At 46.4% G+C, this 17,743-nt stretch overlaps 1 long non-coding RNA gene across 1 annotated transcript in view; it reads left to right on the top strand.

The window, feature by feature from the left end:
* The first annotated feature begins 15,265 nt into the window (after nucleotides 1–15,265).
* Nucleotides 15,266–17,743, top strand: part of LOC137528300 (uncharacterized) — a 25,805-nt gene continuing 23,327 nt past the window's right edge. The window contains exon 1 of the long non-coding RNA XR_011023352.1: nucleotides 15,266–16,931. This is a non-coding gene — a long non-coding RNA (uncharacterized lncRNA). The remainder of the gene's footprint in view (nucleotides 16,932–17,743) is intronic.

Genomic DNA, 17,743 nt, shown 5'->3' with positions numbered 1-17,743 from the left:
TTTAAGATATGTGAAGGACTATACATTTGATTTAACAGCTAAGGTGTACATAGAGTGTGAGGAACAGTTATCCTTGTCAAATTTTACATAATATTTAATCTGAGGTTATTGTATCACGGTTTTTGGTCCATGCTCCCCAAACTTTTTGAAATGTATTGGCGCAGCCTCTGGCAATATATGCTGCCTTGTATAGGTGCAGAGATTAATTAATAAGGTTTTTCCAGAACTGGATTGTTGGAGGGTCCTGTTGTTTCCAATGCAGCAGTATTGATTTTCAGTAATAAAACAGTAGTAGACCCAGTAACGCTCTTTGGGCTCTAGTTGGAGCTAAGGCTGTTACTTCCCCGAGAAGGCAGTAAAATGGTTCAGGAGGGACCCTTAGTTTAGTAACTAGTGAAATATATTTGCATATATTTTATCCCATTTTGAGGCTATCGCAGGACACAGCCAGAAGACATGATCAAAGTCTGCCGAGTCATCCCCACATCTCCAGCAACTGGAGCCCCCCGAGGATTTAAATTTAAGTCTGGAGGGTGGCATATAAAGTCTAGGAATTTTTTAAAATTGGATCAATTTATCTTTAGACGCTATTAAGTATTCAAATGGTTTAATTAGAACATTTTCCCAAACCTCATCATCCATGGTAGGAATTAAACCAATCTATGGCCGCATGTATGATGTGGAGTGAGGTCCTGTAAGCAATATTATGTGTTGATATACTGAGGAAAGAGCTTTTTGGAGTGTCTCATTGGACAGAGTATCTTCTAATTCAGAGCTCTGTAAGATAATCCGGGCCCCGCTGTATTGTATGTGAAATGCATGTCTCAGTTGGAGATAACAAAAGAAATAGTTATTAGGCAGTGAGTAGTTTTCTTTAAGATTTTCAAAAGTAGTAAGGGTACTATTCAAAATAATGTGTCTCAACTGTAGAGATGGCCCGAACCTCCGATTTTTGGTTCGCGAACTTCCGCAAAAGTTCGGTTTGCGTGAACTTTCACGAACCGCAATAGACTTCAATGGGGAGGCGAACTTTGAAAACTAGAAACATTTATGCTGGCCACAAAAGTGATGGAAAAGATGTTTCAAAGGGTCCTAACACCTGGAGGGGGGCATTGCGGAGTGGGATAGATGCCAAAAGTCCCGGGGAAAAATCTGGATTGGACACAAAGCAGCGTTTTAAGGGCAGAAATCACATTGAATGGTAAATTGCAGGCCTAATGTGCTTTAAAACATCTTGCATGTGTATACATCTATCAGGGAGTGTAATTAGAGTACTGCTTCACACTGACACACCACACTCACTGTGTAACGCACCGCAAACAGCTGTTTGTGTTGTGACGTCCGTATTGGACTGGTGTGCACCATGGCGAGAGTGCAAGCCGTGGCGGTTTTCAAGCCCATATGCTCGCCGGGCTGAGGTAGCTGAATGACAGAACAGTCACTGTCCAGCTGATCAAATTTGGTCTGTCTACAATGAAGCAACGTCCTTATTATCTTGGTTGTGCCCCCCCCCCCCCCCCCGAAACACTCATATAGCCAGCGGTCATTGCTTCATTGTGATACGCAAGCCCCTTCACCGCGGCAAGGTAATGATCATGAAGGGGAATCGGCACATGTACATGCCTTTTGTTTTGTTGTTGCAGCTGCAGTGCAGCCAGAAAAATTAGACAAGCATGTACCAGAAAAATTATTATAGCGGCTGTTGCTAGCAGCAGCCTTAAAAATTCAGTAATCCACCTGGAGTCCTGGACCCTGTCGGTGGTGGCGGAGAAGGCCGTCAAGCGGCCTGTGGGCAGAGGTGCTGTGTGGGGAGCGACTTACTCTTGGGGCAGGCAGTCACACGGCGTGCAGGCAGAGATGCTGTGTGTGGGGACTGACTTAGGGCCTGATTCACAAAGCGGTGCAAAGTGTTTGCACGCCTGTGAAAAGCCCTTTATCATGCCTAAACTCAGTTTAGGCGTGATAAAATGAAACTCGCGTGAAATCCCGGGCGCAAAGTTTTGCGCGGGCAGTCGCGCGGCGCACGGTGCAGTGCGCACGGTGCAGTGCGCGCGATGCGCCCATTAAACCCTAAGGGCGCTGCGCGCTGAATTGCGCAATTGCCTGTGCAAAACTTTGCGCGCAATAAAGAGCACAAAACGGTGCTAACTCAGCAGTGCAAAGCTTATCACGCCTAAAGCCTTTTAGGCGTGATAACTGAGTTATCACCGCTTTGTGAATTAGGCCCTTAGTCTTGGGGCGGGTAGTAGGCCTCCGGGGTCCATGCCTCATTCATTTTGATAAAGGTCAGGTACTGAACACTGTTGTGACTTAGGCGACACCTCTTCTCAGTGACAATGCCTTCAGCTGCGCTGAAGGACGCTTGAGGCAGGGCAAGACAGAAGTTGGATGGCAAATTGGGACTGCTCTGGCCACAGGTCAAGCCTTCGCACCCAGTAGTCCAAGGGTTCATCGCTGCTCACAGTGTCTACATCCACACTTAAGGCCAGGTATTCGGCTACCTGCCGATCCAGGCGTTGGTGGAGGGTGGATCCGGAAGCACTAAGGCAAGGTGTTGGACTAAAGAATGTCCACATGTCCGACATCACCATGAGATCGCTGGAGCATCCTGTCCTTGCCTGCGTGGAGATGGGAGAAGGATTACTGGCAGTGGTACCTTTATTCCGTTGTGCTGTGACATCACCCTTAAACACACTGTAAAGCATAGTTGCCAACTTGTTCTGCAAGTGCTGCATTTTTTCTGCCTTCAGGTATGTTGGTAACATGTCCGCCACTTTGTGCATATACCGAGGGTCTAGTAGCATGCCACCCAGTACAGCTCATTCCCCTTGAGTTTTTTTTTTATACGGGGGTCCCTTTAACAGGCTGGACAGCATGAAAGACACCATCTGCACAAAGTTGGATCCAGACGTACTATCCATCTCCTCTTGCTCTTCCTCAGTGATGTCAGGTAAGTCCTCATCCCCCCCCCCCCCAGCCATGAACAATACCACGGGAACGTTGAGCAGCACAAGCCCCCTGCAATGCCTGCTGTGGTTGTTGTTCTTCTGCTGCCTCCTCCTCCAAAGAAACACCTTCCTCATCATCCGAGTCTGACTCCTGTTCCCCACAAGACTCTTCCTCCTCCTCCTCCTTCTTGGCTGCCGCAGGTGTTGAGGAAACATCTGGTTCTGATTAAAATTGTTCCCACAACTGTTCCTCCCATAACTGTTCCTGTTCACGCTCCTCCACAGCTTGATCCACCACTCTACGCATGGCACGCTCCAGGAATTAAGCGTACGGGATCAAGTCGCTGAGGGTGCCTTCACTGTGACTCACCAGGTTGGTCACCTCCTCAAACGGCCACATGAGCCTGAATGCATTTTGCACGAGTGTCCAGTTGTTGGGCTAGAACATCCCCATCTCCCCAGATTATGTCCTTCTACTAAAATTGTAGAGATACTGGGTGACGGCTTTCTCCTGTTCTAGCAGGCGAGAGAACATAAGGAGGTTTGAATTCCAGCGAGTCAGGCTATCCCTAATGAGGTGTCTCACCGGCAACTTGTTTCTCCGCTAAATCTCTGAAAAGTGTGCCATGGCCGTGTAAGACTGCCTGAAATGCCCACACAACTTACTGGCCTGCTTCAGCACATCCTCTAAGCCTGGGTACTTTGACACAAACCTTTGAATGACTAGATTCAGCACATGTGCCATGCAGGGTACATGTGTCAGCTTTCCCAAATTCAACGCGGAAATGAGATTGCTGCCGTTGTCACACACCACATTGCCAATCTCCAGCTGGTGCGGGGTCAGCCACTGATCCACCTGTTTGTTAAGAGCAGCCAGGAGAGCTGGTCCATTGTGACTCTCTGCTTTGAGGCAAGACCAGAGCCGGCCTTTGGGGGGGGGGGCACTGGGGCGGTCGCCCCAGGCCCCGCATCTGAAGGAGGCCCCGCATCCTCTGCAGAGCCTCGGATTTCTCCATGACAGTATCTAGTCACGGAGAGGCAAGCAGGAGAAAACTGGCCAATAACAGCAGCAGCAGCTTCCTATTAGCCAATGCTGGAGCTGCTTTGGCCAGCAAATCATAGAGGAGGGAGGGAGGGACAATATTTTAAAGAAGTGCCTGCCACTCTGCTGATAGGCTGTGCTGTCTGCCTCTCATCCCTACCATCTGTAGTCAGGTAACTTCAGCCCAAACTTTGTCCCTCTTCCCTTTATTCCCCGTTGGCCAGGATCCTCCCCCTCTCTATCACTGCAGCCCACAACAACCTGCTCTGACGACTGTGAGCTCTTCATGCAAGGGGATTCCATGATGAGCATGACATGGGATCCGATCCTGTCCACCCATCAGGCTGACACAAGCCTCTGGTGTTCTCCCGAGGAGAGGCAGCTGAGCTCACCAGCCACAACTAGCAGGAAGTCCAGGTACTCAGAATGCCCTCTTCCTGCCATCCACAGCCCCCCTCCTCCTGCTGCCATCCACAGCCCGGGACAGATACACTTCACTGAAAGGAGTTACTCAAATTACATACAAAGCTAAACAAGGGGGAGAGCGGGGCATACAATCCACTTGTAAGCACACACAGTGAGGCTGCTCACCCCTGCGCTGTACTCTGTTCCCAGTCCCTCCTGTGTGCTAACTCCTCTGGAGAACATCACATGCTTTTCAGCCTGATGGAGGAAGTGAGCAAGTTGTTAAGCAGCAGGGATGAGATCTGGATCAGTATTGCTGCAGATAGCACGATGGCATGCTGTGCTGGAAGTTACTGTAATGGTGCTATGGGGGTAGATGGTAGAAAGTCTCTGCACACTGGAGAGATACCTCTCAGCTGCAATGTCCTGCCTGTTTTATTATGAAGATTTGCTCTTCAGGTGCTAAGCCAGTACTTTATTCTGCTGCCTTTCTGCCTCTCCCCTGCTTATTCACTTTTCTATGCTGTGTGTTGCTTCCCACATTTCTGTTCCTGCACCTCTCTTTACCATGTTCTCTGGCTGGCCTTCCCCGACTTTGCTTTGCACCAGTACTCCCTTCCACTGCCCCTGTGGTGTCAGTATGCCCTTAATTGTTAGTATCTACTTAAAGGAATATTTTTAAGTCTGAAAAAATGATTTTTAACTTCCTTGCAGCCCCCTGGAGTCCTCCTGTGCCCACAACATCCCCTCCTGATCCCCTCTGGCCAGCAGCAGCGACCCACGCAAAGCTGGTCCGTCACTGCGGGTTGCCATCTACTGTACATAGTGTGGTCCCAAGCTACGCACACCCTGACCACACGCTCACTGCCAGGAGCTCTGCACAGTACATGACAATTGCAGGAGCGTGATCAGGGTGCGCATTGCTCGGGGCTGCACATGTGCAGTAGCTATCAACTTGCTGCAAGATGTCAGCTTTATGGGAGTTGCCGCTGCTGGCCAGAGGGGATCAGCTAGGGGGCTGCAAGAAGGTAAGTTAAAATCATTTTTTTCAGACTTAAGTATTTAATGTCTTGAAGTGGCAGTGGCTGGATAGTGTAATGGTTAAGAGCTCTGCCTCAGGAGACCTGGGTTCAAATCTCGGCTCTGCCTGTTCAGTAAGCCAGCACCTATTCAGTAAGGAGCCTTTGGGCAAGACTCCATAACACTGCTACTGCCTATAGAGCATGCCCTGGTGGCTGCAGCTCTGATGCTTTGAGCCCACCAGGAGAAAAGTGCAATATAAATGTGGTGTGCGTGTCTTTAACCATATTGCGTCACGCATGCACAATAGAACTTTCAGTCTCTGAAAAACAACTAGCTGATTTCATAGACATTTGTCCTATAATAGTGTGGTGATGCCCAGCCCAGAAGCTGCAGCAGAAGCCTCCAAACCCACTTCACCACTCTCCATTTGGACTGCACCTTTACTTTAAGTACAGCTGCAAGCAATAGCAGAGGCAGAAGGAGGTGAGTGATGTTCCACCTCCTCCTGTCTGCGCTATCGCTTGCTGCAGTACTAAAGTAATGGTGCAGTCCAATCTTCAGTCTCTGAAACAGTAGATTTTCAGCTGGTTTTATGACACAGGCACATGTATCCAAAATCAGGTGCCACCTGCGCATGTCTCCAAAACCAGATGGTGATCAGCTGTTTCAAAGACTGAAAGTTTGATTGTCCGTGAGTAACGCACCGCTAGCAGAATGATGCAGTATAGCTAAGTCATTACGTTAAAAGACTAACAATTTAGGTCATATTGACACCCCACCCTCTTTCTCTACTGCTTCTGTTCTCATTAATATTTCTCCCCTATTTTTTTCTTTCTCCATTCTTTATCTCTGCCTTCTGCCTATCCAATTTGTAGGATGTGTGTGTGTTTGTGGGGGGTCCAGTCATTCCTAGCTACACCCCTGATCCACAGCATGTGTGTGTGTGTGTGTGTGTGTGTGTGTGTGTGTGTGTGTGTGTGTGTGTGTGTGTGTGTGTGTGTATCTACAGCATATCTGTGTGTCGATAGGCCGGCATATGACACCTGCCCCAGGCCCCGCATACTCTAAGTCCGCCTCTGGGCAAGACATGTCTAAGATGGCGTGAAACCGTTGTACCTGGCATGCAGCATGCCAGCAAAGGCCCTGGAGAGCTGAGGCTGTGTAGCTGGAGAGAAGATCGCAGCACCAGTAGAGTTAAAGTGCCACTCAGCCAAGGAGGAGGAGGAGGATAGCAGTGAAGAGGATGTAGCAGGAAGAGTGGAGGTGGGAGGAGGCCTGCCTGCAAGCCGTGGAGGTGTCACAAGTTGGTCCGCTGCACAGCCATGTACTCCCTGCTTGCCATCGGTCACCAGATTGACCCAATGGGCTGTGTAAGTAATGTACCTGCCCTGACCGTGCTTGGCAGACCAGGCATCCATGGTCAGGTGGACCCTTGACCCAACGCTGTGTGCCAGAGATGACACCACTTGCCTCTCAACTTCACGATACAGTTTGGGTATCGCCTTTTTAGAGAAATAATTGCGGCCTGGCATCTTTCACTGCGGTGTCCCAATGGCCACAAATTTACGGAAGGCCTCACAGTCCACCAGCTGGTATGGTAACAGCTGGCGAGATGACAAGTCCCGCCAAGCCCGCTGTCAGACGCTGGGCAAGAGCATGACTGGCAGAAATTGGCTCAAAGATTTCCTTCACAGACACCTGGCTGCTGTGGGCAGAGGAGCAGGAACTGCTCAAGGTCAGAGGCAGAGTGGAGGAGGGTGGCTGTGAAGGTGCAAGGGAAAAAGCGGCTGAAGATGATGCACCTGAAGGAGGAAGAGTAAAAGGATGGTGGCTTTTCTTTTGTGTGCTGCTTTTGCTCAGGTGCTCTTCCCATTGCAGTTTGTGCCTTTTCTCCATGTGCCTTCATAAGGCACTTGTCACTACTTGGATGTTGGCCTTTCCACGGCTCAATTTTTGGAGGCAGAGAGAACATATGGCATTGCTCCGATCTGAGGCAGACACATTAAAACATTTTCAAACCGCTGAGCCCCCCTGGGGTGATAGCACTATGGTGTCATCAGCAGCTGATGTTGAAGGGCATTATGGCTGGCTGAACATAGGTGGCGATACATGGCGCCGGACACTGCCACCAGCTGTTTCTGATGACGAGCTCCCTCTGCTTCTTTCAGGAACTCATCTCCTCCTACTCCTCTCTGACTCCCCCTCTGAACTGCCCCCCTGTTTATTTCCTCTGTTGGGAACATACATGGGATCCATATCATCGTCATCATCATAATCATCCTGCTCAGCTTTGCTTGCCACAGACCCCTTCAAAACTGCACCAGCAGCAGGTACTTCATCATCCCCCTCCTCACACGTTACGTCCATAGTGTCGCCTAACTCAGACATATGAGGTGGTGTAACTTGCTTAGCGCCTTCATCTGGTTGTGACAATAATGGCTGTGCATCAGTGATTTCCCCACCAAATAACTCCTGCGAACTGTCAAATGTAGCAGATGTGGTACTTGGAGTAGCGCTGGTGGCTGCAGAAGATGAGGTGTTCTTTGTTAAATAGTCAACCACGTCCTGACAATCTTGGGAGTTGATGGGACGTGCCTTCTTCTGAGCACTGTACTTTGGTCCAGGGCCCCACAAAATCACATCAGCATGACCTCGCACAGACCTGCCAGGTGGCCTTCCTCTGGGTCTGCCTCAACCTCTGCCTCTACCTGTTTTGACCATTTTGTCCATATCGGGGGGGATGAAGTTAAAAGTATGCACTGACTTGAGTAAAACAATGTGCAGTCACACAGGTGCAGTTAACAGGTATGCATGGATACCACTCCATGCATACCTGTTAACTGCACCTGTGTGACTGAACATTGTTTTACTCAAGTCAGTGCATACCTTTCACTTCATCCCCCCCGATATGGACATAAGTGGGTGAGTGCACTGAAGTGAACAACAGGTAGTAGTAGGTATATGCAGTGATGGGTATTACAATGTGCACCTGTCACAAACAGACAGGTACCGGACAGGTACAGTGACACTGCGTGCGCTCACGTAGGTGGGTGGGTGCACAGTGAACAACAGGTAGGTATATGCAGTGGGTATTACAATGTGCACCTGTCACACACACAGGTAGTAGTCACTGAATGTGCTGGGCCTGGCAGTGGCACACACAGTAGGAATTACCAAGGCTGTCTATGCAACACAAGTGTCAGTGACACACACACACACACAAAAAAAAATAGATCACAAGAACAAGATTAGCTCTCAAAAGAGCTGTTGTGGGGTACTTTTTTTAGCAATAAGAATCAGCAAGGAGCAAGCTAAGAAGCCTACAAGAGCCTAACTAAGCTTTCCCTATGAGAGAATGCAGCAGCAGCAGCAATCCCTTCACTAATTACTGCAAGCACACGAGTGAGTGAAAAGCCTGACCCCGCCTTCCTTTTATAAGGGGGGTGGGGCTTCGGGAGGGAGTGTAGCCTAATTGGCTACAATGTGCCTGCTGACTGTGATGTAGAGGGTCAAAGTTGACCCTCATGATGCACTATGGGGGTGAACCAAACTTCCGGAAAAGTTTGCGGTTCTCCACGATCGCGACTCCGGAAGTTCGCCGGGAACTGTTCGCCGGCGAACCATTCAGGCCATCTCTACTCAACTGAGAGATGCCCTTCCTTATCCAAACAACAGGGTCCGGAACCATATAGAATTGTTCGGGTGTGGGGTTGTTCCAGATAGGGGTATTGGGAGATACTCTGTTGGTTGGGGCTTTATATCAATAATGTATTATGTTCCAGGTCTCGATTACAACTTTCATATTTAAAGTTAGAGGGTAGGGTGCTTTGAGTCCTCTATAGAGGATCTGAGCAAGAGCTTTAAAAGATCCTAAACACGTTGCTTCCAGCGCCATGGATGCGTTAGAGTGATCCTGAGTGAGCCGCCAGTGAGCAGTCACCAATTGACTAGCTAATAAATATTTGTAGAAATTAGGGAAGGCTAGCCCACCCTCTGTCCATGGCCTCTGGAGCTTCCTTAAACTGATTCGGGGATCCAATAACGTAATCGTAAGCCCCCATCATTTTTTTTTGTTTATGGACTACCTTTTGATTACCTTGGATGGTTTGGGATGTGTTCACTATGATATTTTAGTATCTGTTGCTTTGTGTTAGTAATTTAACTATTTGGTCGGTTATAAGTTTGTGTTGTTTGTTTTTGTCTGTTTTTTCCTAATATGGAAGTCCTGCCATATTATACATCTTATTTTATGTTCGTCATTATACATGGATTAGCGAACCTATTGGATCTACAGGGTGAACTATGTCTTTATGGCTTGAGAACCTTTCCCCTGTATAACTTGCGTTCATTGTGAAGATAACTGTATTCATCCTGCTTGCTATTCTAATAGTACCTATGTTTTATATAATTCGCTACTGTATTTTTCTTTTCTTATTTCAATAAAAAAAGATTGATAAAAAAAAACTGATTCGGGGAGTTTTGTTATCCCAAATAAAGCTGCACATCAATGAGTTGACTTGTGCAAAAAAGTTTTTATTTGGTCTTATGGGAGAGTTTCTGAATAAATACGTATATTTCGGTAATAATTTCATTTTAATTAAGTTGATTCTGCCGACGAGGGATAAAGGGAGACATTTCCAGCTAGTCAGTTTATGTTTGGTTTCCTGAAGTAGGGGGAGGAGGTTGTGCTGGTAGAAATCGAAAGAGTTATGAGATATCTAAACCCCCAAGTATTTAACCTTTGTGACTGAGTCTAATGGTGTATGAAGCTAGAAGTTCTGAGTGAGAGGAAGTATCTTTGATTTGCTCCAGTTGACACATACTGTAATCCCGATAATGGAGAGAAAGAACTGAATATGTCAAGTGCACCATTTATGGAGTTGTTAGGGTCTTCCAGATATAGCACCATATCATCTTCATACAGGGATACCCTCTCCTCCAGCCTCCCCACACAAAAGCCCCTAAAAGAGTTATGTTGGTGTATTGCCACTGGTATTGGTTCAATGGCCAATGCGAAGAGGGCTGGAGAAAGAGGGCACTCCTGCCTAGTGCCCCTTTTTAGATGAATATCCCTGGATAACATTTTGGCCAATTCGAATGTTTGATTTGGGGTTACTATATATCATTTTAAGTCCAGAAATAAATTTAGGACTAAATCTGGCCAAGGTCAACCAAAGATACCTCCACTCCACGAAGTCGAAAGCCTTCTGTATGTCAAGGAATGCAAGTACTCTTGGTACATCAGTCCCTGAAGACAACTGAATATGTAGATCCGGTGTAAACTAATATCTGTTGTCTTCTGAGGCATGAAGCCTGTTTGATCGGGATCTGTTATATCAGTAATGCATTTATTTACTCTGGTGGAAAGGATTTTGGTGAGAATTTTTTGGTCATTATTGAGAAAGGAGATTGGGTGATAGGAACTACACTCAGTGGGATTTTTGTCTGGTTTAGGTATGAGGATTACATGCGCCTGAGAAAATTTATCTGGAAAACCATTTCCAGCCATACCGTAATTGTATAATTTAGTTAAAGATGGGGCCAAGATTCTAATATATTTTTTATAGAATTCGATAGGAGGGGAAAGAGAGAGTTGCTTCCAGTATTTCATCTTCTGTAATGTCTTTATCAAGGGCTTGAGAAGTCTCCTCATCTAGTGTTTGAATCTCTAGTTGGGATAGAAGGTTGGAGATTTGTGCATCTTCGCTATTAAATGTAGAAGCATACGGATTTGAGTAGTAAGAGTGGAATTGTGTTAGTATCTCAGGCGGATTTGCAGTAATATCTCCGGAGTCTAGTTTAATCTCAGGGATATTTGAATGTTCAGAGGGGTTCCGGGCTATGTTTGCTAAAAGCTTCCCGTTTTTATCTCCCTTCTCAAAGAGTGCTTGCTACCATTCTGTAAGAGAGGTTTTAGTTAAATCTGTCATGTGTAAATTTAGCATTCTTTTGCATTGCATCATCTCACTATAAGTATTATCATCAGGGGTAGCTGCGTAGGCACTGGTGGCTCGCTCTTCTGCATCAACTAGTTTTATTAAAATTAATTCATATTCTTTTCTACGGGCTGAGATTTGATTGATATATTCCCCATGAATTGTATATCGTGAAAGCATTCCAGGTGATTTGCGGTGAGGCAGTTCCCTTATTAGTATCCCAGTAGTTTTGAATGGAACTAGTGATTACGACACCTGTATCCTTATCCTGTATCCACTTGGGGTAGAGCTTCCAAAGAGTTTTGTTCTTAAAAGCGCCGAAGGAACATGAGATTTCAAGAGGAGCGTGATCGGAGAGTCCACTAGGCAGATACTGAGCTGATTGTATGTGCGATAACAGTTTGGCATTTTCAAACGCCAAATCTATTCTCGCAGCTGATTTATGTGTAGATGAGAAATGGGAAAAAGCAGTTTTCATCGAGTTTTTCCATCTCCATAACTCTGTAAGGGTCATAGCGTCTGCCAACATAAGGTAAACTTAAAGCAAGGTGTTAACCCTAACAATTAGGGTGTATCCCTGGGAGGAGTGTGGGAGGTGGGAGCATCAAACATAGTTGTGTATGCAGATGAAACACTTCCAGTCTGCATTAGGAGTAGGACCCAGCTTAAGGATATTGAACATGAATAAGCTTCTTCTAAAACCATAAAACCAAAATAGAACTGTAATGAATAGCGGAGATGCCGCCGCGTGGGCAAGCGGCAGGGCGGCTATCTCCGCGTTCCAGCTGGCGGCTTCTGCTGCCCAGCAACATGCTGCTGGTTCACCTGGTCCTTCTAGTGGACACAGATTGAGAGCTACGCCAGGCGACAGGACCTTTATGCTAGCAGAAGGGGAGTCAGCTGATCATGCTGATCAGCTGATCCCAGCTATGCTCCGGATTGGCTGAGTGACTGGGGCGGCGCTGTGGAGCACTCTGGGTATATATAGGACTTGCCTGTCAGTTGCAAGTTGTCTGCTGTTGCGAATGCTTACGTGTGAGCGCTCAGACCCCAGTCAGATCTTACAGTGTGTTAGAACCAGCCGGAGCTGGGAATTCACACTTAGTCAGATTCCGATGATAGCCTTAAAAGTATTATTGTATTGTGTATCTATTAGACTAGTTCCCAGGTGTTGAGACCAAGGACCTCACACCTAAGACTAGGAGATTTCTACATTGCTACTGTTTATCTATTAGACTAGTTCCCAGGTGTTGAGACCAAGGACCTCACACCTAAGACTAGGAGATTGCTACATTGCTATTGTTTATCTGTTAGACTAGTTCCCAGGTGTTGAGACCAAGGACCTCACACCTAAGACTAGGGTTGATATATATATACTGTTACCTGTTATGATCTCTGGCTTTCCTGACCACTCTCCTGCTTACTGATTCGGTACCTTTGCCTATCTGATAACCTGTTGCCAACCTTGCCTGTACCCGGATACCGAATCAGTCTTCCGTCTCTGTACCTTATCTGTCCATGTGTTGCCGACCTGGCTTGTCTGACCTTTCTGGCTGTCACTCATTCCTTGGGTGATCAGCCTTACTGTACTGTCTGTGACACTTGCTCCAGGTGTTCATTAGCTGCAAGGTTCACCTGCTCCTCATAAAGACCATCTTGCAGCTCAGTCAGTGGTCTCTACCCCTCAGGAGTCCACTGGCTGCAGTACAGTCTGATTCCCAGTCCATCAGGGAATCCTTGGCTGCAGCACAGTCTAATTCCCTGCTCCTCAGGGAATCTTTGGCTGCAGCCCGATCACATCTCTCACTTCACCAGTTACCACTCTTGCAGCCCAGTCAGTGGTCCCTGCCCCTCAGGTGTGCAGTACCATCTGATTTCCTGCTCATCAGGGAATCCTCGGCTGCAGTTCTATTATACCTCTCTTTCACTCAGTTATCTCTCCTGCAGCCCAGCCAGTGGTCCCTGCTCCTCAGGTGTCCACTGGCTGCAGTACTATCCAAGGTTCCCTGCTCCTCAGGAAATTCTCGGCTGCAGTACAGTCTGTATCTCCTCCACATAAGGAGATCATCTTCAGCACAGTCAGTGGCAACCTGCCCCTCAGGGGTCCACTGGCTGCAGTGCAGTCTGATTCCCTGCTCTTCAGGGAATCCTTGGCTGCAGTACTGTCTGAATCTCCCGCTCCTCGGGAGATAACTTCTCTGATTACTGTTGCACCAAACACTTTATCACATTGGGTGTCCTGTGTCTAGCTATACTAGTATTATTGGTGATTCTGCAGATCACCATATAATCAGGTATAGCATCTGTATTATTGGTGATACTGCAGATCACCAATAATCAGAAAAAACTCTGTGTTGCTGACACCAATCATTACAAGAACACCCTGCTGTCGCAATAACCCAGAACAGAAAACACTAAACATTGTCACAGCTTTATTCCCTAACTGCTGTATAACCCAGATACCTAGATCAGGCAAGACCTTCGGTATCTACCTACAGGTTATAACCTGTGAGCGGGGGAGTGACTATCGGACAGGTTCTGCTCCGCTGCCCAACAACACCTGGTGATGAGAATCAGCCAGGAGGCAAAAAATCTTTTCAACCAAAACAGCTGTCTGTTCAATATTACATTACATTAGGAGACAAGGTATATATATATATATATATATATATATATATATATATATATATATATATATCCCCAGTTGCACAGTTAGGATTATGGTAGAGCTGTGTAGGAATTTCTACATTGAATAAAATAGTAAAGAAAAAAAAAAAAGAAAAAAAAAGGGGGAAGGAAGGGGGGGTATTGAGTGCCATCCAGTGTAAGATGTCAGCATCTAATTATTCAAAGAGAGAAGGTATGGTGCATTCAATGAGACATACAAGCTATCTACTCCAACTTTATGCTTGTTCGGTATTATGTGAGTCTTCCTAATAAGGTTAAGTGTTGTAACCTAGGGATGCTGGTTTGCTGGATGGAGAGAATTAAGTAAAAGACACCGTGATCGTGAAGTGGTCCCTGCGTGCGACGCCCCAGTCGGGGTCGGGGTATAGACCAGATGGAAAACTCCAGTCCAGTGACGGGACCCAACACCATGCCGAGGCGTAGGGCATCCCACACAGTGGCCCCCCACAAACCCCATGTCCTCAAAACTTGACCTGTATGGCACATTGACAATAAGGTTAATGGAGTAGCTGCAAGTAGTTAGGTAGATGGAGAGTGTTCAATGTTGTTCACCAGTCTGCTTGCCACAAATGCCCGCCGCTAGGAATGTAAAGGACATTTAAGGGTTATTTTGATTATATGGCAGGGCACATGCAGCAAGCAGGCTGACGAGCACACAGTGAACGCAAACATTTACTTCAGTTTGATGTAGGTTTAGTGCACCATAGTTTGATCCTTTACCGAAAAGCACCCCCTAGTGGGCTGCAACTAAGAGAAGAAATGTATATTACACATGTATAATGGTGTGGTGGAAGTCATACAGATCCACTCCCATGACCTATTTGTAATGTGGGGAGCTGCAATTGATCATGTGATTCGCATGGAAGTTACCCCATCCAATACTAGATTTACAAGTATAGAGACAAGTATATATAATATATAATAATACACACATCCATTTTTCAATATGAAAAATAAATTAAAGAGAAACTCCGAACAAAAATTTAACTTTATCCCAATCAGTAGCTGATACCCCTTTTACATGAGAAATCTGTTCCTTTTCACAAACAGACCATCAGGGGGTGCTGTATGACTGATATTGTGGTGAAACCCCTCCCACAAGAAACCCGTCCCACAAGAAAAGTACGTACTTTTTTTGGCAGTTTCCTGTCTGTGAACCTTGTGGCAGTTGGAAAATAGCTGTTACAGCTGTTTCCAACTGCCAAAAACCATGCAGCAGCTACATCACCTGCCAACACTAAAATGTTCACTGGAGTTCCTCTTTAAGGGAGAGAAGCGCGTAGCAGGGTTTAGCTGTTGTGCCCGTGATCTCCGCAGAGACTGTGCACTGACGCAAGTAGAAACTGGCAGAATTATAAGGCATAATTAGCTTTCATTATGACTTTGGAGAAAGCGTCAGAAGTCAGGTCCCAGCAGGGGATCACAGGAGAAACACACCATGCTCAATTTAAGCCATATAAACACTGAGTCTCTTCCCTGAGATGTGCCGTCTAATATTTCTTGCCACCTAGTGTCTATTACATAGTAGAATAAGCAATATTATCTGTCAATTATATTTAGAGATGGCTCTACATTGTATATCTCAGCTGTGCATATGCTTTAAAGGATGAAAACCCCTAGAAAAGACAGTTGTAGTAAGTTAATACAAACCAGAAGAACGTTTACGTTAAACTGTCAACATTAATCATACGGAAATCATATTCCTGTCATCAGAAGTGAGCACCCAAAAAAAGTCCCTGCAGTGAAAAAGAACTGCAACGTACTGCTGTAACTCTTAGCCATTGTTGTAGCTGAATCTTCTCAGTTGGCAATAAACAAATATAGAGGGAAAAGCTATCCAAGTCTGAGAAAAAACAGCATAGCATGTTGAATCAAGAAGACTGTAGGTAATACGGCAAATAGTATAGTAGCATGGGCACGTCTGTGAGTTCTGCAACATAAGTGTTCATGTATAGAAACATGGTGAAGTTGCCAGATCCATGCGGCGAAAGTATAACCGTACTTAGTGGGAGTATCAGTGTTTTACCGGGCAAAGGGGAGGTAGCAAAGGCGGGACCTGAGAGTTTGTCAGCGGGAAAGGAACAGTGACCGTTGAAAGGCTAGCTGGCAATATGGCGGTACAATAAAAATTATAGTTGGCACCCAATCACCACACAGTCATAGGTGAAAAATGGCACCCGACAGTTCCATTTACACAAAGCTGCAGAAAATAGTATCGTAGATAGCAGTGCATCAAATAAAAGCGGATACTCACAAGTAAAGCAGGGAGGTTGAATTAACTATAACGGTGGATCTTAGTCTTTGTTTGCTTGCTTAGTGTGGGATCTCAGCCATTTAGATGCATCCTCTGGAGTTTCAAAGAAGTGGAGCTTGTCGCCATCCTGCACCCGTAATCTCGCAGGAAACAGCATAGAGTATGGTAGATGCAGCTCCCGCAGCTTCTCTTTGACCTGCTGGAAAGAGCGCGGTTGCTTTTGTGTTTCATTAGTGTAATCAGGAAAGATCATGAGTCGAGAATTTTGAAAGTAGATATCACCTTCTTTCCTGGCAGCCTTAAGGATTTCATCTCAATCCCTGAAGTTTAGGAGGTTAAAAATAATCGGCCGTGGATAGTTGTTTGGTATCTCCTTCTTTGTTGTGAGACGGTGTGCTCTTTCCACTGCAAAGAAGAAGGAAAAAGGAGCCCCTGGGAGCTTCTCTTTGAGCAGTGTCTCGATGAAGGATGCAACATCTCAGCTCTCTGGCTTCTCAGGAATTCCCAGAATTCGGAGATTGCTTCTTCTGTTCCTGTTCTCCGCATCAACAGCACGGTCCTCAAGCTGTGTGAGCCTTTGCTGGATACCAGGAACGGCAACACGATGCACCTGGACAGAATACTCCACATCCGAGGTACGTTGCTCCAGCTCAGTGATTCTCATCTTGATTTTGCTAAAATCTTCACTTAGCAGACCAAAGTTGATTTCAATTCTGTCGATCTTTTGTGTGAGAGTAGTTTGGCACTGGCGAATAGCCTCCAGTATCTGTTGCACTTGGTAGTGTGGTTTCTCCCACCACGTGCTCCACCATGTTATCCCCCTCCTACAGCTGTTTGGCCTTCATGTTAGATTTGTGCTGCGCCGGAGTGTTAGTCAGGGCATCGGGCGGATCTGCCCCGTCCTCCTTGTCTTAATTCTAGTGCCTTTAGTAGGCATAGCAGGGTAGGGTTGGGGCCTGTTGTTCGAACGCTGCGGTCTGCTGGGTCCGCTCAAACTTCCCCACTCTGAGGTCTTGGCGGGCAGGAGGCAGGAATCACCCTCCACAGTCTCTCCGGGCGGCTGATACCATGACTCCAGCATGCAGAAGTGAAGTAGCAGTCTTCCCAGAGTTTTATTTGTTCCTCTTTGTCAGCTCTATAGCAGGTAAAGCCTGTATTAGTTACGTTGGGCAGCGGAGCTCTAAACCACACGTCTTGCTAGTTAGCCATCTTGGCCATGCCCCCAACTGGGAACATTTTCAATAGGACGTTCAGCGTTTTACTTTAAACACATTGGGAGTAGTTATTAAAGGAGATGCATAAAGGACCAATGAAAATAACCCATAACTACTTCAAACATTCAGTACTATGCAGGGAAAGAATAGATAAAAAATTGAAGTGAAAATATTACTCTCCTTCACTGTACTTCTGCTTTAGTAAATCACCCTAAGCATCGTTCTGATACACA

Source organism: Hyperolius riggenbachi, chromosome 8 (assembly GCF_040937935.1).
Source record: "Hyperolius riggenbachi isolate aHypRig1 chromosome 8, aHypRig1.pri, whole genome shotgun sequence".
Lineage (NCBI taxonomy): Eukaryota > Metazoa > Chordata > Amphibia > Anura > Hyperoliidae > Hyperolius > Hyperolius riggenbachi.
Note: the sequence above shows the minus strand (reverse complement) of the source record. Positions and strands in the feature narration are given on the sequence as shown.